A 22,701-nucleotide genomic window follows, 5' to 3' on the forward strand; every position below is an offset into this window, starting at 1 on the left:
GTATATCAGACTCACTAGTCATAGCATTTTAGCTGCTTTTTCTTTTTTTTTTTTTTTAATGTTTATTTTTGAGTGAGAGAGAAACACTGAATGTGAGCTGGGGAGGGGCAGAGAAAGAGGGAGACACAGAATCCAAAGCAGGCTCTAGGCTCTGAGCTGTCAGCACATCATGACCTAAGCCAAAGTCGGAAGCCTAACCGACTGAGCCACCGAGGCGCCCCTGTTGTTTGTTTGTTTGTTTGTTTAAAGTAGGCTCCATGTCCAAGGTAGGGCTTGAACTCATGATCCTGAGATCAAGAGTCACATGATCTACTGACTGAGCCAGCTAGGGACCCCACATTTTAGCTTTATTAATTAGCAATAAAGGATGTGGCATAAGTAGTAAAGCATTAATCAGTAAATGGCACACATATGACACAATGAGTAAACAAATAATTCAAAATAATTAGCATTTATTCCCTGAATGTGTTGCTGCCATTGCAAATAAGTTTTAAAAATCGTGCTTAATTTGCAATTGTTTTCTTCCCTTTAATTGCATCTGCCACCTGCTCTTAATTTGAAACAAATTAAACCCTGAAGGCAGCATCCAAAAGTAAGAAGACTAAGCAGATTTCACCTCTGGGCAAAAATTATACAACAGCTTCCCCCATCTTCAAAAAGGGTGAATCAATCTTTTCCAGAAGTGACAGACTATTTTCTGTTTCAGTAGCATGCCCCAGGAAGTGACAGGGTGATGCTAAGGATGTAACAACCAACTCCCTCCAGGATGCTGGGCTGCATAAACTACAGGAAGTTCTTGTCTCCTTGGAGTTCTATGCCAGTGCTGTCCAATGTAAATATAATGCAAGCCACGTATTTAGATTTTCTAGTACCCACATTAAAAAAGTAAAAAAGAAAAAAAAAAGGTAAAATTTTGGTAAAATATTCTATTTGGCCCAATATATTCCAAAACGCTCTCATTTCAACCTGTAATCAATATTAAACAATTAACAATGAGATAGTTGATATTCTTCTTTTTGGTTCTGTATTAGTTATCTACTATAGTACAATAAATTACTACAAATTTAGCAGTTTACCAGAACACATTATCTCATAATTTCTGTAGGTCAGAAAATCTGTGCCCAACTTAGTGGGTCCTCTGCTTTAAGATCTCTTTGACACTGCAATCCAGATGTCAGCCAGGACTGGGGTCTCATGTGAGGCTTGAATGGGGATGTATCCACTTCCGGGCTCACACAATTATTGGCAGGATTTAGTTCCTTGTGGGCTACCAGACTCAGGGGCTCATCTTGCTGCTGGCTGCCAGCTGGAGGTTTTCCTGAGTTCCTCGCCAGACAGGTCTCTCCAAAGGGGGGGTTACTTCACCAGAGCCAGCAAAGGAGAGTTAACAGAAATAGTCTGCTAGCAAGATGGAAATTACAATCTATGTAACATAACTGTGGAAGTGACATCCCATCACTTTTGCCATATTCTGTTAAAAGGAAGATACAGGCCCTTCCCACATTCAAAGAAGAGGGGATTCCATACAGGTGCGAAGCAAAGGTTATTGAGAGCTATCTTAGAATCTACCACACGTACTACATTTTTGAGATGCACTGTGTATTTTACACTTAGAATAATACATCTCAAGTCAGATCAGTCACATTTCAAGTTCTCAGTAGCCACTTACTAGTGGCCACCATATTGGACATCGCTTTTCTTTCTTTTTTGGGGGGGGAGGGGTGTGGGGGTGGACATCACTTTTCTGTAACAACTACACCCAGAGATATAAGAATTACAGGGTACTCAGACACTGGTGTAAGCAATCATGAGTTTGTATAGAGAATTCAAACTCAAAAGGATTGGAAGCACAAAGATAGAGAAGGTTAAAAATATTTTGTTATTGTTTTCAATAGGTAAGGAATTTATTACTATCATTTAAATCTGGATCGTCTGGGGCAAAGCTACCATCTGTGGGACTGTGATTCCATGCCTCTAAGTCAGAATCCGGCCCAAGCAGAATTGATAACCCGCAGCACTGGGGGACTTGTGTTGGCCAGGGATAGCGGGTGCCCAGCCGTCCCTCCCGGCTGTGCCCCATCGCGATCAATGCAGAGAGCCCCTCCACCCAGGAAAGGGGAGCAGCTGGAAGGGGGCCACCCCCTCACCTGCCAGGCAACAGGGGGTTTGTGGGGAGCCTGGTGCTAAACCATGCATAGAAGACCTGCTTCTGGGCAGAAGGGGTTTCCTACATAGCAGAGCAGCTCCCTCGCTGTGATCTATTGAAAGTCAGCCCTGGACACAGGGTTTGTAAGAAAGAATAATAAGGAAAATTAAAAACAAAAGAAAAAAATAAAAGAAAAAGTAAATCTGGATCCTCAAAGCAAGTAGAGGCTAGAAAATAGGTTTTGCATTTGTTTTTACAACTTTATCCTTCATACTTGCCCTGGCTTATTGGGAAAGTCCTATTGGCAGAGAGAATTAAAGGCAATTTACAGAAGGGTTAGGTGATCATAATACCAGAGGGCTCCCAGGAAGATATCTTGGTAAGTAATCTTATATTCTTGCCCTCAGCTCCTAGCAGGAGACCACTTTAGCCAGTCAAAACAAAGACCCTGTCCTTTCCTTGCATGACATTTTACCAGAGCAGGAGGCTCAAAGGAAGGTGGAAGATGGGAGTATTTTCCAAGAAACTCTCCAGTTTCTCACTTGACCGCTGCATGAAGAGGATCCGTTCCCTGTTAAATTAATTAAAGGAGTCCATTAAACTGAGGTGGCTTTAATGCCTTGGCAGCCTACCACAAGCAAACCAAAACCTAAGCCTATTAAATGCCTCAAGGTTATGAAATTGAAATCTAAAGGCAACCAATCACAAACAGCCAACTAATCTTTCCCAAATGAGGCAACTGCTTAAGCTATAATAGCCAATCAAATAATTTCCTTGCTTCTGCACCTGTTCTGTAAGTCCTGCCCCTAGCTCCTATCAGTGGAGCTCTCATCACTTCCGGTTTAGTGTTGCTCATTTGGAATGGATGTTTGCTCAACTAAATGCTTCATAATTTTAATGTGCCTTCGTTTATTTTGTAACACCCCTGAGTGTGAGCTGCAGTCCAAAGAGTAGTCTGCAGATGGACAGTTTCTTCACTAAAGCCCGGGCTTTCCACATTCAGGCCAATGGGCTCACTCAGCTCCTCCCCACTCTCTCTGTCCTACATAGCACTCAGTTCAAACATAAATTATATATGCAAACATGCATGTGCTTCAGTCGTTCACATGATATGTTCATGCATCTGTTCTCGTGCCTTCCCCTTTGTCACCTAAGGGCAGCCCCAAACCTGTCCCGGCGTTTTGCTAAAATTTCCAGTCCCATCTGCCTCCTCGAAGTTTCTCTCTGAATAATACCCTTTCATTTTCAACTCAACCTATCAAATAGCAAATGTTAAATGTTAGGTGCTGGGTCATGGGCTAGTCAGCCCCACCAGGGACTGGAGGCACTCTGCAGAACAGAAGCCCAGGACATCAAAGGCAAGCAATACATGGACCCTGTGAATTTCAAACATGTGGTTTAATCTTCTCAATGTACATAATCATATATATAGGCATGAATTAATCGGCTATTTTCCCCTTTCAGATCCAAAAAAAAAATACCTTGACTCTGGGATGGGAGGTACTTTTCTGTCAGTGTGCCTCAGGCAGTCCAAGGTACCCCCTCAAACCGCCCCCCCCCCATCTCACAGCAAGACTATAGAGACATCCCCACTCCTGCTGAAATGGAACCAAGAAGCTTCCAAGTCATGGTTCCCCCGGTGACCATAACTGGTAGTACAAAAATCATGCCCTAAATCTGTATTAGTGACTCATGCTCAGATGAAATATAAGATTCATAAAATATATATTGGAACCAGGGTGGAGAAATGATAGTGCCTAATTTGATTTTATGTGTCAGGTAGGTAGTGGGAAGGGCAGTGTACTTACAAAAACGTCCTCGTTCATTAAATTCTTGTAGTAGAAAGAGTAACATCATTTTAAAATATGTGTAATACAGAGTATCATGATGTTGTGACACCATCATTCTCCCCTACACACTCATCCATTACAAACAATTCTAAGAGGCCAAGGTCTCATTTATCACCTAAATCTGAGGTAATAGGTTTGTAATAAATAAAATTCCAGACCCAGAGGGTTATAGGCTGTGTCTCCTCCAAAATTCCTATTGTAGAAGAGGGAAAATATCTTTTTCCTCTATTGTTGTAAATTCTTGGCTAGGGCCCTTGGAACAAAATACAGATTAACAAGAGAAAAACAAAAAAAAGTTTTTTTAAACATGTATACTTCATGTACACATGGGAGACACCCAGAGAAAAATCAGTAACACTCAAGGAGGTGGCTTAGAATTCAGGTTTAAATGGTATCTTCGACTAAGGATTTAAAAAAAAAAAAAAAGGGTGTCAGGGAGACCAATTATGGGTAGGCACCTTCTCCACTGGCAAGAGTCTTGTGATTTAGAGACAACCTTCTCTTCCTCGTACAGAGAGGGAGACACCCTTACAACTGGGATTTCCTGTATAAATGTCCATTTCCCTTACAAAAGCCTAATTTCTACTCCATTTTCAGAGCTTCTCCTGTATCTGCTGTTTCTTAAAATAATCACCTCAAAATAATCTTTATGCCCAAGAGGCCTATGTTGGAGTGGAATATTCTGTCATTCTTCCATAGACTGAAACGTAATCTCTAATTTGATGGTATTTGGAGATAGGGCCTTTGGGAGGTGATCAGATGGGGGATTAGTTTCCTCATGAAAGAGACTCCACAGAGCTCCCTCACCCCTTCTACCACGTGAGGACGCAGCAGGAGGGCTATCTATATATTAGGAAGCGTCCTCATTAGACACTACATGTCTAGTGTCTGCAGTTGCTTTGACTCTGAACTTCCCAGCCTCCAAAACTACGAAAAACAAATTTGTTTATAAACCGCAGTCTATGATATTGTCGTAACAACCCAAATGGACCAAGACACAGAGTGTAGACATATCCAGGCCTGCCCTTAGACCCAGGTCAGCGGGGTTCCTGGCCTGGGCGTTACTTAGCACCTGCGTACCTACTCTGATCAGGCCCCAGGGAAATGCTTCTCCAACCTCTCTTGTCCTTTGCTCTTGAGACAAAGGCACCTGCGTACAAATGCCAGGATGGCTAGTGGGTTGTGCCACTGCCAAAGTCAAAGACAGACGTTGCTTTGGGTTGTGGGAAGGCCATGAATGGCGCAAACAGGTGGGAGAGAAACAAAACGAATTAACTTGTCAATCTTTCCTGAGATACTGTGAGTGCACTAGGTTCTTGCATGGCAGATCGTAATCTCCCAGGAGGCTGAAGGTCCATTTTCTTGTTTCATCTTCATGTTCTACTTTGTGGTTCTGGAGGTTCTCATGACTTAGGGTGGTATTCAACACAATTGCCCATAACTGCTAAGGAACATCTTGCGATATTAAATATAAATTTGCATACTCGTGAATTTGCTCTAACAGGCATGGAGCATTTCCTTACACTGGACACCAAACACAAGAGTTTAAAGTGCTTTGTTTTTACTAAACTATTCAATAGCATTTAAATTTTCAAAAAAATAAATTTAAAATATCATCTTTATTTAAAGATTTTTCATTAAAATGTTGGTATTTGTTAATAATTTGCTGTTTACTTTTTAGTAGATAAAAGTCACTTAATTTTTCTATTGTTTATATCTATTTTAATAAACACTTGAATGTAAGCATATTCAAATGGTATTTGAACACAATTATTGGGGCGCCTGGGTGGCGCAGTCGGTTAAGCGTCCGACTTCAGCCAGGTCACGATCTTGCGGTCCGTGAGTTCGAGCCCCGCGTCGGGCTCTGGGCTGATGGCTCAGAGCCTGGAGCCTGTTTCCCATTCTGTGTCTCCCTCTCTCTCTGCCCCTCCCCCGTTCATGCTCTGTCTCCTCTGTCCCAAAAATAAATAAATGTTGAAAAAAAAAATTTTTGAACACAATTATATTTCCTTTTTTTAAACATTTATTTACTAATTTTGAGTGAGAGGCAGGGGCACCTGGGTGGCTCAGTTGGTTAGGTGTCCGACTTCAGCTCATGTCATGATCTCACAGTTCGTGAGTTTGAGCCCCGTGTCAGGCTCTGTGCTGACAGATTAGAGCTTGGAGCCTGCTTGGGATTCTGTGTCTACCTCTCTCTCTGCCCCTCCCCTGCTCACACTGTCTCTCTCTCCCTGTCTTAAAAATAAATAAACATTAAAAAAATTATTTTTAATTATTTTGAAAGAGAGAGAGCATGAGCAGGGGAGGGGCAGAGGGAGAGGGACAGAGAGAATCCCCAGCAGGCTCCACTCTGTCAGCGCAGAGCCCCATGTGGGGCTTGAACTCACGAACTGTGCTGTTCGTGACCTGAGCTGAAATCAAGAGTGGGATGTTTAAACAACTGAGCCACCCAGGCACCCCTCATTTTCTTAATCCCTTAGATCATTGCCAAAAATCTTGATAACATAGTGATTTTGCTGAAGTAAAAGAAAAAGATCTACAGAAACATTTATGAATTATGTATGTCTCTTTTGGTCTTACCACAAAAATCAGTAGCTCATCAAAAGGACATTCAGATATGTGCAATCATCATTAGATTTAATTGTATTTCACCAACTTTCTGTCACATAAAAGCTATTGCTTGAAACATGTTTTATTTTTTTTTTTGTCATTATGAGGGTTTATTTATCAATGTGGAAAGATAAAGCAAATTTTACTTACCAGTTGTTAGCTTGATTTATAGTTTTTAAATACTTAGACGCTTGGAATGTGCCTCCATTTGTATGCTTGCCCTGCATGCCAGTGACCTAGGATGAATTAGGTGCCTGTTATTAATACATCAAAATTAAGAGCAGTATCTGCCTGGCACATTTACTCGCAATGAAACCCCTGCAGTCATTCAAATATAAGAGACGCCCTTTTAAAAATGAAGCTCTTCCTGAAAGTTCTCCATTTATAACACTGTCTTATGATAGGATGTCAGGGGCAGTAATAGATAGACCAAAGACATTTTTTGTAAAGTTATATGCAGAAAGGTCATATATCACAATGGAAAGAGAAAAATTTAGCAGGAGAAAGAAAGCAGATAAATTGAAGCAGACATTTTAACTGTTGTTGAAAGGACCATATCAATGAGCCCATAATAGATAGGAGGATGAGATTTTGTTAGACTTAACATCCAGGGAAATGAGAAATCATTCACTTCCAGGGACTTAGAAGCACTGTGGAAGGGCAGGTAAGAAGCAGCTGCTTGTTAAGAGAAAACAGGTGCAAACGTGCATGGGAAGGGGCAGGAGTGAAGACGTGTTGAGTACTCACCATGTGCTAAGCCCAGTGTGAAGCACATAATGTACCTTGATACCTTCAACTACATGAGCTGTCAGCCCTTTTCAAAAAATGTTTATTTATTTAGAGAGAGAGGGAGAAAGACAGAATGAGTAGGGAGTTGGCAGAGAGAGAAAGAGAGAATCCCAAGCAGGCTCCACACTCAGTGCAGAGCCTGACACAGGGCTCGATCTCATGACCACAAAATCATGACCTGAGCCGAAATCAAGAGTCAGTGGCTTAACTGACTGAGCCACCCAGGCACCTAGGCTTTTTTTTTTTTTTAAGTAAACTCTACATCCAATGTGGGGCTCAAGCTCACAACCCTGAGATCAAGAATCTTCATGCTCTACTGGCTGAGCCAGCCAGGTGCCCCCACCCACCAGCCTCTTTATTAGGATTTACTACATTAAAGCTGGACGAAGGGGGCTACTTAAAATAAGTGCTCATGCCTAGAGGACAAAGTTCCATCTTGTTAGAAAGGCAGGTACCACCTGTGCCCACCTGGCCCTAATTACCCCCCCCCCCCACCACCCACCCCACCCCAGCATATTGCATTTCTCACTGTCCCCAGCACAGCAGCCATTTCATGCCTCTGTGCCTTTGCATATGCTTTCCTGTAGCTGGGCGCCTCAGTCCACTGGCAAACTCCTACCCATGCTTCAAGCCTCAGCTCAAATATCACCCACTCTGAGAAGTCTTATCTAATTCTGCCAGGCCCAACGAGTTTATTTCCTCTTTTTGCTTCTTTAAAGCGCTTCATATCATTATACATATTAAAACATACCATGTTGTATTACAATGATCTGTTCTTTCGTCTGTCTCTTCTGGACAGCAGCTTCTTACGGGCAAGGCAATATGCTAGTACCTATGCTATGTCCAAAATATGGTAGTGATGTAATAAAGGCACACCAACTGAAAGAATAACTGAGTGGACAAATATACACAGGTATATATATACCAAACAATGACATGTAAACGACAGACAGGTAAGCAACTAACTGAAATACCTCAGTGTATCTTACTTTTGTGTTAGTTCAGTCTGCTGGAGGTCGGAGCGTTACCCTCTTTTTCTTGGCAATATCTTTTGAGACAAAGGAAACAAGCGAATGATTCAAACGACTTATGTAGGACATATATCAATTTACAACAACAATCACTTTAGACCAGTGCGTCCAATGGAACATTCTGCAGTCAGGGAAATATTCTGTATGGCACTTTCTGATAGGGTAGCTACTAGCCACATGCAGCTACTGAGCCCTTAAAAAGTGGCTAAGTGCAAATAAAAAACTGAATTTTGTTTTATTTATCTTGTGAGAGAGCACAAGCAAGGGAAGGGCAGAGAGAGCGGGGGACAGAGGATCCAAAGAGGGCTCTGCTCGGACTGTGTGACAGCAGTGAGCCCGACATGGGGCTCAAACTCACAAACCTCGAGATCATGACCTGAGCTGAAGTCAACCAGGTGAGCCCCCCCATCTCCAAACTGAATTTTTAAATTTTAATTAATTTAAGATAACTACATGTGGCTGGTAGCTACTATGTTGGACATCATTAACCCACAAGATAGTAGGAAAGTTCTACCTTATTATAATTTTCCTGTATAAAAAACAAAAACTCAGCCACTGGCAAACTGGGTAATCAAGAACCTTCCTTAACCATTCTGTATCTCATTTCATTCATCTATCAACTCATCGGGAGAACTAGAGAAGACTGACAGCTCAAAGCTCCAGGAATGCACACTTCTGGGCATAGCCCTTTTTTTGCCACAGCAAGCCCTCTGGAGGGGCAGCTGAAGGGAACACCCCTTTACCCTTCCCAAAGTGGGAGGCCAGACGGATGCTTGGGTGCCCGTGCCCGTGGGTTCTGCGGGTTTCCTCCACAGAATTATAGATGATAGGTTCACGTCAAACTATGTGTCAAAGGATCACACCTAAGGTCTCTGGGGGAAATCCTAGGTGCTAAATCTTATAGAAGAATGGAAAAAGGTCTCACTGGTTCAAAGCAATGCATCTTCAAGCCCTTTCAGTTCTTTAGTTGGGGCAATCTGGGCTAGCTTCCTTCATCAGGGATAAACCACTCACCTTCTTTCCCTTAGGCTTTTTTGTGCCTGGAGAGAATGAGGTTTATAAAGCCTGCTGGGCTTCTAAATGAAGCCTGATTATCTAATTTTCACCTGCAGAAAGAAAGCGGTTTTGCAACCTCTCATCTCCAAGGAGAGAAAACGCCAAATCCCCTCTCCTGGTTCTCTGAGGGCTCACGTAGGCATAATAGCTTGGAAAGATCTAATCAGTCCCTTTTTTCTTAAAAGGGATGTTGGGTGTGTGGTAAGGGGGACAGTGACCAAGACACTGACACCATGAGGATGGAGAGAAATAGAGACGGAGAGCGGGGGGAGGGGCACAGCTACTGTAGCTCTAGGCCTGGGCTTCTCAAACTTGAGTTGAGTATCACAATCACCAGGAAGGCTTGTTAAAACAGATTCCCTAGTGATGCCAGTGCAGATAATGATCCCGCTATCACACTTTGAAAAACCACTGCTCCAAGTCACTGCTTCAGCCCTTAGCTATTTTTCTTGTAGTTCCTTACAGAGTTCCAGTCCACTCCTCAAAATGAAAAGCTGTTCAAGTGTGTGTGCTTACAGACAGGGGGCTCAGTTGTATGTTTCCCCATCGTCCTCCCACCAGCCTCCACTTCCGCCCAGACCAATGTGCAGCGATGCAGACTGGATGCACGGTGGCTGCTGCTGGTAGCATGGTCCAGTGGGAACGTCTGGAAGATCTTTCAGGTGATTCCAGTCACGTGGCCAGCACCCTTGGCTGCAGAGCATGCTGGCCAAGAGCACACTTGGCACAGAGGGACTGCTTTCTCCTCAGAGGATCAGAGCCCTCCCGCAGAACACTTGTTTTCCCACCATCTCTTGTCAAAAAAAGAAGAAAATTCATAAATGTGTAAGGGATTTTGACAAAGGTCTGCTGTGGCCTCGTGCAGGACGGAAGGCTTAGGGAAGGATGGCTAAACTGTCCAGTTTACTGAAGGGTGTCAGAGAGATACCCTGTCCGTGAGCAAAAATCCAGAGCTCATATTTTCTTTTTCTTTCTTCTCTTTCTTTTTCTTTTTTTGTTAACATTTACATATTACTTACCACATGTCATGCACTGTCCTAAATATTTTACATATATTAATTCATTTAATCCTCAACATCCTTTAAGGTAGATATACTTTTTAAAAACTTTTTTTTAACATTTATTTATTTTTGAAAGACAGAGCATGAATGAGGGAAAGGCAGAGAGAGAAGGAGACACAGAATCCGAAGCAGGCTCCAGGGTCTGAGCTGCCAGCACAGAGCCCAATGTGGCGTTCGAACCCACGAACCGTGAGATCATGACCTGAGCCAAAGTCAGATGTTCAACCGACTGAGCCACCCAGGAGACCCATTAGATAGATATACTGTTATTCCCATTTTACAGCTATGGAAACTGAGGCATGGGGTTAAATTACATGGCCAAAGTCACCCTGCTAATAAGTCGTAGAGCCAAGATTTGAATCCAAGGCCGTGTCATTTCTGATTTGTTTCCACCAATGGCCAATCTTGTGCATGTTACATTGGTAATTACCATCACCTGTTTCACTGGATCCCATTTTCTGACTTTGTTCTCACATTATCAGAGTATACCCCATTCACTGACCAACATGCAAAGCTCTGGATCCTGCTTTTCAGAGTTAAAAAAAAAAAAAAAGAGAGAGAGACTCAAGCATTAAGTAAAGGGAAGATAGGGATAGCATTTCCTCACTGTGAAAAACTCAGATCCATAATTTCTAAGAAGGTGTGTTTTAGTGAGATACCCAAAGGGAAGGCAGAGCAGATGCTGGGACCACGTGATGCCAGAGGACAAGACTGCAGCAACTCAAAAACAAAACTGTTCTAGGGGACACATGGCATTAACAGCATGCACTCTGGAACATCTGACTTTGAGATTCTTCAAACAGCAATAGCCTTATTTCTTTGTATGACAGTGAAAACTGCCTGACAGTGAATTAGTGAATTTATCTTGGCTCTTTGTAATAATTATTCTTTCAGCTTTGCTTCTGACTCCCCTTTTCAGTCATTTTCCCTCAGCTGTTAAAAAAAGGAAACAAAGCAGAGCGCCTGGATGGCTCAGTCGATTAAGCCTCCAGCTTTGGCTCAGGTCACGATCTTGCGGTTTAGGAGTTCAAGACTTGCACTGGGCTCTTCGCTGACAGCACAGAGCCTGCTTTAGATCCTCTGTCTCCCTCTCTTTCTGCTCTTCCCCTGCTCGCTCACTCTCAAAAATAAGTAAGCATTAAAAAATTTTTTTTTAAATTTTAAAAAGGAAACAAAGCCCATTTACTAGTGTGCCAAAGCATTGGAAACACCACTGATCTTCCCCTTTAGACTGAAAGCAAAGAAAAGGCTTTTTTCACAGTCAGACTTGAATGGCTTCTCAAAAGTTCAACATTAAGTTAGTAGCATTCAATGTTACGGTTACTAACATATGACACAATTACTTATGGTGGCTCTTTAATTTTCTCCAATTTTTTTTTTTTGTCCCTTAGTAGAAAAAGGAACTTTTATGACCATGCCATAATATCTGCTTCTATTCAAGCTCTAATTATACAGGATTGAGCCATATGAAATTGCTATCTTTGCAGGTTAAGGGGCATCTGGGTGGCTCAGTCAGTTAACTGTCTGACTTTGGTTCAGGTCATGATCTCGTGGTCCGTGGTTTCGAGCCCCATGTCACACTCTGTGCTGACAGCTTGGAGCCTGGAGCTTGCTTTGGATTCTGTGTCTCCCTCTCTCTCTGACCCTTCTCAGCTTATGTCTCTCTCAAAAAAAAAAAAAAAAAAAAAAAAAAATTAAAAAAAAAGAAATTGCTATCTTTGTAGGTTAAAAATGATCAAATATCAGCAATCTCATATGGTTTAACCTAATATAAATACACATGATAATATCTGCCATGTGCAACATTATACTAAATGACATAAGCCAAACAGAGAAGGAAAAGTGTACAATCTCACTTATATAGGAATATAAAAAAGTCAAACACATAGCATAGAAGCAGAGAGTGTAACAGTGGTTACCAGGAGCAAGAAGGTGGGGAAATGGGGAGATATTCAGAACAAAGTTGCAGTTATGTATAACGAATAAGTCTAGAGAGCTAATGTACAACATGATGACCATAATTAATAATACTGTATTGAATAATGGGAATTTACTGCAAAAGGTGCTGTCCTCACACACACAGAAATAGTAACCATGTGAGGAGATGATGTGTGAATTAGCTTGACTATAGTCATCATTTCATTAGGTATATTGCATCTCCATGCTGTGCGCTTTATTTTTGTGTGTTGTACACTTTAGATACAATTTTTATTTAAAATAAAATTCTTGGGGCGCCTGGGTGGCTCAGTCGGTTAAGCGTCCGACTTCAGCTCAGGTCACGATCTCGCGGTCCGTGAGTTCGAGCCCCGCATCGGGCTCTGGGCTGATGGCTCAGAGCCTGGAGCCTGCTTCCGATTCTGTGTCTCCCCCTCTCTCTGCCCCTCCCCCGTTCATGCTCTGTCTCTCTCTGTCTCAAAAATAAATAAAACGTTAAAAAAAAATTTTTTTTTAATAAAAAAAAATAAAATAAAATTCTTGAAAATACGTGATTTTTTTTAAGATTAAATAAATACATATGATCTATAAGTCAATACAATCCTCTTTCATTTTTCCTTGTCATTGTAACAATAACAGAAAATTCTCTAAAGGTTTGTAGTTACCCGTATAATATGCATCTAATACAGATCTTAGGAATTGTGGGATAGCAGAGAATAAATGGTGGCAAGGGAGGGGCACCTGGGTGACTCAGTCAGTTGAGCATCTGACTCTTGATTTTGGCTCAGGTCATGATCTCATGGTTCGTGGGACCAAGGCCCGCGTTGGGCTCTGTGCTGACAGTGTGGAACCTGCTTGGAATTCTCTCTCTCTCTCACTCTCTGCCCCTCTCCTCCCCCCACTCATGCTCTCTCTCTTTCTTCCTCTCAAATAAACTTTTTAAAAAAATGGTGGCAAGGGAGTGTTCATAGAAAATTAGAACAAATTATAGATTCAGAGCTTGAACATAATTACACAAAACATGAATAGCTGCCCCTGTTATTCCAAAACACATGTTCAAAGAACTGAGGGTACTCTTGGCCAAAGAACTTGTCCTTTTCATTTTACTTACTAGTAAGCTATAATTTTTGGTTTGTCCTTCAGGCTAGAGTAGAGAACAAATACGAAACACGTTTATTTAAAAAACTGCCATGTCCCCCAATATAATCTTGGTACTTAAGTGTATTTGTGGTGGGCTGAGAGTATTTCTCTCCAGTTTCATGTTCTCTATGACTTGCTTCCTTGCATGTTATTGGCACTTTCATCCCTATTGGCTCTAAGATCCTTTCAAAGGGGAAAATTATTAGGTTTGTGCAACTTTGAGGGAATAAGTCATAACTAAAATATGCAATACATGTACTTGATGTTATAGGCAGAAGGAAAGAAGCCAGCAGTATTCTTACCATAGGGGTCTATATTTAGATATTTAGTAAGGGTTCAACACATTGAATTTATCCTCCATAAATCAATCTAGACCGGTAATCCCAACTGTGGTCCAAAGAATGCTAAAATTGAAAATACTTGTGGGATACAGTTAAGCCAGTCCTTAGAGGAAAATGTATACCTTTAAATGCTTGTATGAGAAAACAAGAGAAGCTAAAAGTTGTTGACCTAAGCATCTAGCTAAAGAAATTAGAAAAAATACAACTACTACAACAACAACAACAACAAAGTAAGAAAAGAAAAGAAAAAAAAATACAACAAAGTAAACACAAAGAAAGTAGAAGGAAGTGATAAAGAAAAAATAAATCAATTAACTAGAAAACACAAATATAATCAAAGGAACTTCTTAAAAGCCAAAAGTTGGGTATTTAAAAACACTATTAGAATTGACAACCTCTGAAAAGATGGATTAAGGAAAAGAAAAAAATAAAGAAGATAGATGTAAATAAATAACATTTTACAAGATAAAATATTATAAGCAATTGTATGCCATTAATTAGGAAACATATAATGAAATAATTCATGGAAAATTTAACTTAAAACTAATTTAAGAAGAAATAAAATGTTTGGGCAGTCCTATTTTTAAAAAATAATTTAATCAGTAGATTAAAATATCTTCACACACACAAGCCAAGATATACAGATATAATCTTCCAGACTTTAAAGAACCAAAGTTATTCCAATCTTATACAAATTCTTCCAGTTATAAAAAGAGAGGCAACATTCTCTTACCCACTTAATGCAGCTGATATATTTGAGACTCTAAAGCTATACAAGGACAGTATAAGAAAGGAAAAATAAGAGACTAATCTTGCCCATAAACATAGACACAAAAATACTAAGCAAAATATTAGCAAACAAAATTCATAAGAGTGTCAAGAGTGGACCAAAATATACAACTCAATTATGTTGTTTGCAAGAACCCCAGTTTATTTATTTATTTTTATTATTTTTTAAAAAGATTTTTAAGTAATCTCCACACCCAATGTGGGATGTGAACTGACAACCCTGAGGTCAAGAGTCACTTGCTCCATTGACTGAGCACCCCAGGCACCCCAAGAAACTTTAAAAATAAATAAATAAATAAATAAATAAATAAATAAATAAATATTTCATAAGGGAATTTTTTTTAATGACCAAGTTGGGTTTATACAAGAATGGTTTATTATTAGGTTTAATATTAGAAAATCCAGGGGCTCCTGGGTGGCTCAGTTGGTTGAGCGTCCAACTTTGGGTCAGGTCACGATCTCACAATTCATGAGTTAAAGCCCCACATCGGGCTCTGTGCTAGCAGCTTGGAGCCTGGAGCCCACTTCAGATTCTGTGTCTCCCTCTCTCTCTGCCCCTACCCCACTTGTGCGCTCTCTCTCTCTCTCTCAAAAATGACTAAACATTAAAAAGAAAGAAAGAAAGAAAGAAAGAGAGAAAGAAAGAAAGAAAATCCATGCACACAGTTTATCACATAAACATATTAAAAGAGAAAAACCGTGTGATCTTCCCAATACATGCAGAAATGGTATCTGAGGGGCATCTGGCTGGCTCAGTTGGTAGAGTATGTGACTCTTGATCTCTGGGTTGTAAACTCAAGTTCCACGTTGGGTGCAGAGATTACTTAAAAATAAAGTCTTAAGAAAAAAAAAAAGATAAATTATTGAAAAACATTAAAGAAGCTCTAAACAAAAGGGAACATATGTCATATTCATTTTAGTTTAGTTTAGTTTAGTTATTTTTATTTTAGAGAGAGAAAGTACGTGTGAGCAGGGGAGAGGCAGAGGGAAAGAGAGAAAGAGTCTCAAGCAGGAGCAGCACCTGGGTGACAGTTAAGGGTCCAACTTTGGCTAAGGTCATGGACTGCAAGTTTTTTTTTTTTTTTTTTTTCAAAAAAAAAGATGAAATTGAATTCTTCCCTCACACCACACATAAAAAAATTTGAGTCCCACATCAGGCAGCCGGCACTGCAGAGACTGCTTTGGGTCCTCTGTATCCCTCTCTCTCTGCCCCTTCCCCCACTCACTCTCTCTCAAAAATAAACAAACATTTAAAAAAAAAAATCTCAAGCAGATTCTACTCCCAGTGCAGAGCCCAATGCAGAGCCCAATGCAGGGCTTAATCCTGTGACCGAGATTATGACCTGAGCTGAAATCGAGTCAGATGCTCAACTGACTGAGATACCCAAGCACCTCTGTCATGTTCATTTTAATGGAAAACTCAAGATTATAAAAATACTGACTAGTTATAAACTAACTCAAATTGAAGAAGTCAGATAAGGTAGTGTTCAAAGATAAAGTGAGGCATATTAAAAATTTGTACAGTTTATTTGAGCAAAAATTGATGTGAATCAGACAACACCAAAATGCAAGTGGTTATGAACACTCCATTGACAGTAGCTCAGGGAAAGACTTGTAGAGGAAATGGAGATGCAAAGTAAGGAAATAATTGATTGGGTATAGCTTAAAGCCTAGTTGGCTGTTTGTGACTGGTTGTCCTTAGTGTTTTGATTTCATAACCATGAGGGATTTACAGACTTAGATTTTGTTTTGCTCATGTAAGCTGCAATGGCATTAGACCCAAATGGCCTCTTCATTTAATTAATCTAACAGTAAGTGATGCAGTACAGGGCAGGGGGGAAGGGAGGAATTATCCTACCAAATATCAAAACTTATCACACAGCTATTATATTCAGATTGTAGAAAAAGGAAAAAAAAAAAAAAAGATCGTGTAGTATTGGTAGAGAGACCAATGGAATGTAACAGAGAACTTACCAACACACACATACACACACAAATACTTGACATATGACAGAGGTGTCATTCAGGTCACTGATGAAAGACTATCTAGATAACTGGTAATCTTTATGGGGGGAAAAAAGATGAAATTGAATTCTTCCCTGACACCACACATAAAAAAATTCCAAATGGAATAGGCTTAAATATGGAAGATAAAACTCTAGAACATTGGAAGAAATTTTAAGAGGACACTTTCATGACTTTCAACATTTGGAAAGACTTCTTTTTCTTTTTTTTTTTTTTTTGAAAAATATTTTTATTATTTTTTTTGGGGGGGGGGAAGCTCTGTGCCCAATGTGGGGCTTTAACTCACAACCCCGAGATCAAGAGTTGTACATGCCACAAACTGAGCCAGCCAGGTGGCCCGAGAAAGATGTCTTAAACAAAAACTACAGTGTGTTAACCATTAATAATAAGACTGATAGATTCATCAGAGTATGCCACCTCAAAATGTGCCACTTTGACATAAGCGTTATTTTGGTCAGAAGGCAACTGAGAAATAGCAGACACAGGCAAAGCTTTCCACCCTCCTGCTTTCTGCCTAAAAACAGGGTATAAATTTTCCTTTATTAATGCACTCCCCTTCTCTTCTCCCATACCAGGAAAAAGAGAACTGTCAGAGACACTCTTATCACCCCAAGACTGCCTGAGACTAAGTCTGTATAACGGACATTACCAAAATAACCCTTCTCTTCCATTAGTTTCCCCTATGTGTTTCCCTTCCTACAATTTACCACCCCTAGAAGCCCAATGCCATTTTCCTTCACTACAACTTACTGCCCTTTGTTAAGATGGTGTATGATCCCTTGATTTCTAACCTTTGAGCTGCTCATCACTGAGTTCTACTGTGTGCATGCACTTTGCACACATAAACTCTAGGTTTTTTTCTCCTATTAATCTGTCTTTTGTCACTTTAATTTGCAAGATCCCAGTTACTGAACATAAGAGGATAAAGGAAAGAAGTTTTTTTCCTCCCCTATAATTAAATTAAGAATAAGAAGTTCTTGGGGCGCCTGGGTGGCGCAGTCGGTTAAGCGTCCGACTTCAGTCAGGTCACGATCTTGCGGTCTGTGAGTTCGAGCCCCGCGTCAGGCTCTGGGCTGATGGCTCAGAGCCTGGAGCCTGTTTCCGATGCTGTGTCTCCCTCTCTCTCTGCCCCTCCCCCGTTCATGCTCTGTATCTCTCTGTCCCAAAAATAAATAAACGTTGAAAAAAAAAAATTAAAAAAAAAAAAAAAAAGAGAAGAATAAGAAGTTCTTGGGGGCGCCCGTCTGGCTTAGTTGGGGGAGCATACAACTCTTGATCTCAGGGTTGTAAATTTGAGCCTCAAGTTGGGTGTAGAGATCACTTAAAAATCACAACCTTTAAAAAAAAAAAACTAGACAAAACAGATGAAGAGGAAACAAAAATTGCTAACAAGCAAGTGAAAAAATGCTCAACTTCATGAGTAATCTGAGAAATGCAGATTCACAGCACAACAAGATACCCTTCCACACCACTAGATTAGTAAAAATTAAGCAGCATGACAGTGTAAAGATGTACTTGCTGGCAAGAATATGAGCCAAATGGAAAGTCTCACATACTGCTTGGTCAAATAATCATTTTGGAAAACAGTTTGGCTTATCTTATAAGGCTGGGCACATGCATACTCAAAATTACAGTAATTTTACTCCTTAATTGATACCCTCCGAGAAATTTTGGCTTAAATATATTTGAAAGATAGTTCCAATATAGTAAAAGACATTGATGTATATATATAGTATGTATATATATATATATATATATAATAGTATATAATATAACATATACCATATACCATATAATTATTATATATACTCTATATAAAATATAATTATTATATTGATATAATATATACTATATATATTACTATATTATATATGCATATATACATATAGTAAAAACAAAAACAAGGGCGCCTGGGTGGCTCAGTCAGTTAAGCATCCAGCTCTTGATTTCAGCTCAGTTCATGATCTCATAGTTCATGAGATTGAACCCCACATCCAGCTCTGCACTGACAGCATGGAGCCTGCTTGGGATTCTCTCTCTCCCTCTCTCTGCCCCTCCCCTGCTTGTACACACTTGCTCTCTCACTCTCTCAAAAATAAATAACCTAAAAAAATTAAACACACACATACATATATATGTTAAGCTATATATATATGTATGTATATAATGTATACAATATATATGTTATATATGTATATATAATGTATATAATATATATGTTATATATATGTTAAATTAAATACACACACACACACACACACACAAACATACATACACATAGGCAGGTCAGCTGCAAGTTTTAAAGATGCCACCCAAAGGAAAAAGTGGTTCCGGGAAAGGTGGGGAGGGGAAGCAGCCTCTGGGAGTGGCCATTCTGACAAGAAGGCTCAGGGTCCCAAAGGTGGTGGCAGTGCAGTAAAAGTCAGACACGTTCTATATGAAAAACATGCAAAATCGTGGAAGCCGAGGAAAAATTAAAGTCTGGAAAGAGATTCAGTGAAGTGGCTGCACAGTATCATTGAGATAAAGCCAAGCAGGGGGGTGACACGGGTTGGATGACCAGAGGTTCCATGGTGGAACCATTTCAAGAAGCAGTATTTGCCTTGCCTGAAAGTGGGCTGGATAAGCCTGTGTTTACGGACCCTCCGATTAAAACAAAATTTGGATATCATATTATGATTGAAGGGAGAAAATAAAATTGTACAAAAGACTGAAAAAGTATACATATTGGCAAAAAAATAAAATCGTTAAAAAAAATAAAATCATTTTTCTTCTGAAAGAAAAAAACAATAAATTATGGTATGCCTACACTATGGAATATTATGAGCAGTAAAAGAAATAGATTAACTATAACTCACCAGCTACAGATAAGTGAATCTTAGAACTCTATCTTTGAGTGAAAGCATGAGTTATCAACAGAAACTGTACTGATGATTTACAGTCATCATCGATATGACCTATAACATGACATAATTTATACACATTTCAAGAACAAAATAAGTCAATATATTATTTAGGGAAACGTGCATGTGATTTTTTTTAAACTATGTTATAAGAATGCAAGGGCATCCATCATAAACGCAAATTGGGAGCATGATTAAACTGGCAAATTAAAGAAGAGAAAAATCTGGGGTGCCTGGGTGGCTCAGTAGGTTGAGCGTCCGACTTCAGCTCAGGTCATGATCTCGCGGTTTGTGGGTTCCAGCTCTGCTTCAGGCTCCGGCTGATGGCTTAGAGCCTGGACTGCTTTGGATTCTATATCTCCTTCTCTCTCTGCCCCTCCCCCACTTGTGCAGGAGTGTATGTGTGCTCTCTCTCTCTCTCAAAAATAGATAAATGTAAAAAATAAAAAAATAAAGAAGAGAAAAATCTGAATAGTCAACAAATATATAAAAAGATACTCAATCTCACTACCATCAGGGAAAGTTTAAAATTAAAACAAGGTGTATTTTCCATCCATACAACTGACAATATTTAAAAATCTGATAATATGAACTATTAAGAAGAATGAGGGGAAATACGGCTTTCATGAGCTTGTGCAAATGTAAATTAGTAATGTGAATGTAAACTAGGCCATTTTTAGTAAGACTGAAGAAAAACACACTTACACTAGGTCCCAGAGATTCCTATTCTAAGTAAACACCCCAGAGAAACTTTCACACAGTGATATACTCCCTACCCCCAGAAGTGCCCATGGCTGCAGTATTTGACAGAACCTAATTGTTCTTTAGGAAGGAAACAAATAAACTGTGAATAATTTATATATGAATGGTATGAAGAAGCCCAAAAGTATGTATAAACATGGGATGAATCTTGAAAATAAAATGAAGTGAAAAAAAGTATCACATTGTATCTATTAATTTTTAAAATAAAAAAATGTCATATATCTCATGTATGTGAGATAAGAACTTGTGACTTGTGTGTATTGTTTGCATGTAGACAGGAATGGTCTGGAAGAGTGAGAAAGGTTGATGATTCAGGAAAGAGCAGAGCCTAAAGAATGAGCTCCTCGAGAAGGTGCAGAGTGAAGGGGCGGGGCTTTGTAATGGATTGTTCCCTTTTTTTGTTTTTAGAAAGTTTTTTTTTTTTTTAAGTTTTATTTATTTATTTGAGGGTAGGGGAGAAGAAGAGAGAGTGGGAGAGAGAGCACTGTCAGCGCAGAGCCCAACCCAACCCGGGGCTCCATCTTACCATGAGATCACAACCTGAACCAAACTCAAGAGTTGGACACTTAACTGACTGAGCCACCCAGGCGCCCCACGTAATGGATTGTTCTTAAAATATATTTGGTGATTAACCTTGAGGTTTGGGATATGCAAGGTGAGGCAGTGGAAAGGTGACTTTCTGCTCCAGCTCATTTGTGTCAACTTAAACAAATAAGCAGTAAATAAATTGGAAGAGAAGTTATAAGAAAATCCAGCCCATAATAACAATGTTTAGAGTGAGGCTGCTCCTCCTGCATTAAAAAAATAACTTTAAAAAATAACTTTAAATTCATCTACGGGCCCCAACCAAAGGCGCCATCTGATTTACTCATCTCTTTATGTAAGATTAAGTATTGGAGCTAAATTAAAATTCTCCTTTGTGATTTGAAGTAGTGTATCACTGTTGACTGATGGGAACCTAATCCACCCCATGGTCTAACCTCGTGAAAACTGCAATCCCTGTAAAGCACTACAGAGGGAGCTCCTGCCCAGGGGGGAAAAGAATAGGGTGTTTCTTTTCTTCTTTTTTCTTTTCTCTTCTTTTCTTTTTTTTTTCTTTCTTTGTTTAAGTAGGCTCCACACCCAAAGCTGGGCTTGAACTCACCACCTTGAGATCTCAAGAGTCACATGCCCTACCGACTGAGCCAGCCAGGTGCCCCAAGAATTGGGTGTTTCTGTGAAAAAAATTACAAATCACAAATATGTGTACCTCCCAACCCCCACATACTACTTACTTGTTAATCTCACAGCAGTTTTTTTATATTAATTAGCATTTTAAGCTAAATACTAACTTGATTCATCTAATGAAATGTTTCTTTTTTAAAGGCCAGTGGCCAAGTTGATTCTATGTAACCCATTATCACTGTATTCTTTTATCTCCTCCTATAATCATACAGTAATTTTGTCAGTTTATAATAATTTTGATTAACCCCTATTACTGGCAGATTTAACAATTTATCTGTAATCTTCTACAAATGACTTAAACTAGAAAATGCAACTATATATCACCCAAAATGTCAACATTATAAACTGAATTGATAGATGTAAGAAGTTGTATCATTTCAACATTTGACACAATGGTAACTGCTTTTTCTTATTGCTCAAATGCAACCAAATAGCCACTGTGAATCAGTGAGGAAGCAGTAGAATTTATAGTGTAAGAAACCTAGAGCTGGTGAGGAAGCGAAAGAGAAGGGAGGATGATCCGAAAACAAGGGGGAAAAACTTACTATTTTTAATTTAACAGAGCATGTATCCCCATAACATTAATGTGTCCACATATAAAACAGGCTGTCCCTTGGAAGTTCTTTAGCTTCTGGTTCATCTTTTTACATCGCAAAAGAGCTGTTTCTACAAGGCCCACGGCTAAGCAGTATTTTCAGACTGTTTTTTTTTTTCCATCTAATCACCTACTGCATGACAGGTAAGCCTGACAGTTATGACCAGTTACCTTTTAATCACTTTAGTCTTGAAAAGATATTCTGAACTTACCTTACTTTATCAGTAAATTCTGGCGGGTACTTACATTTTTCTGGAGACAACGTTATAGCTCTCAAAGATGTTCAAAGGAGTTTGTGACCGCAGAAAATCCAAAGACACTACATTAAGATAAGCTCTCTTTTCGGGCCACGTGAAAATAAACACGCGGCGCTGCCTCCTCGGCTCCACTCTGCCCGGCCTGTTCTCCGCGCAGTCCGCCGAAGAGCGACCTCCAGCAGGGGTC

At 39.8% G+C, this 22,701-nt stretch overlaps 1 long non-coding RNA gene and 1 pseudogene across 1 annotated transcript; one reads left to right on the plus strand and one right to left on the minus strand.

Moving 5' to 3' along the window:
- Positions 1 to 911: 911 nt before the first annotated feature.
- LOC115514244 lies at positions 912 to 22,696 on the minus strand. The gene is made up of 4 exons (XR_003968910.1): positions 22,504 to 22,696; positions 8,385 to 8,443; positions 6,757 to 6,842; positions 912 to 2,717 (listed from the first exon to the last, which is right to left on the minus strand). It is a non-coding gene; the product is annotated as an uncharacterized LOC115514244 (long non-coding RNA).
- LOC115514243 lies at positions 18,989 to 19,476 on the plus strand (annotated as a pseudogene).
- Positions 22,697 to 22,701: the final 5 nt, after the last annotated feature.

Source organism: Lynx canadensis, chromosome B2, assembly GCF_007474595.2.
Source record: "Lynx canadensis isolate LIC74 chromosome B2, mLynCan4.pri.v2, whole genome shotgun sequence".
Taxonomy (NCBI): Eukaryota; Metazoa; Chordata; class Mammalia; order Carnivora; family Felidae; genus Lynx; species Lynx canadensis.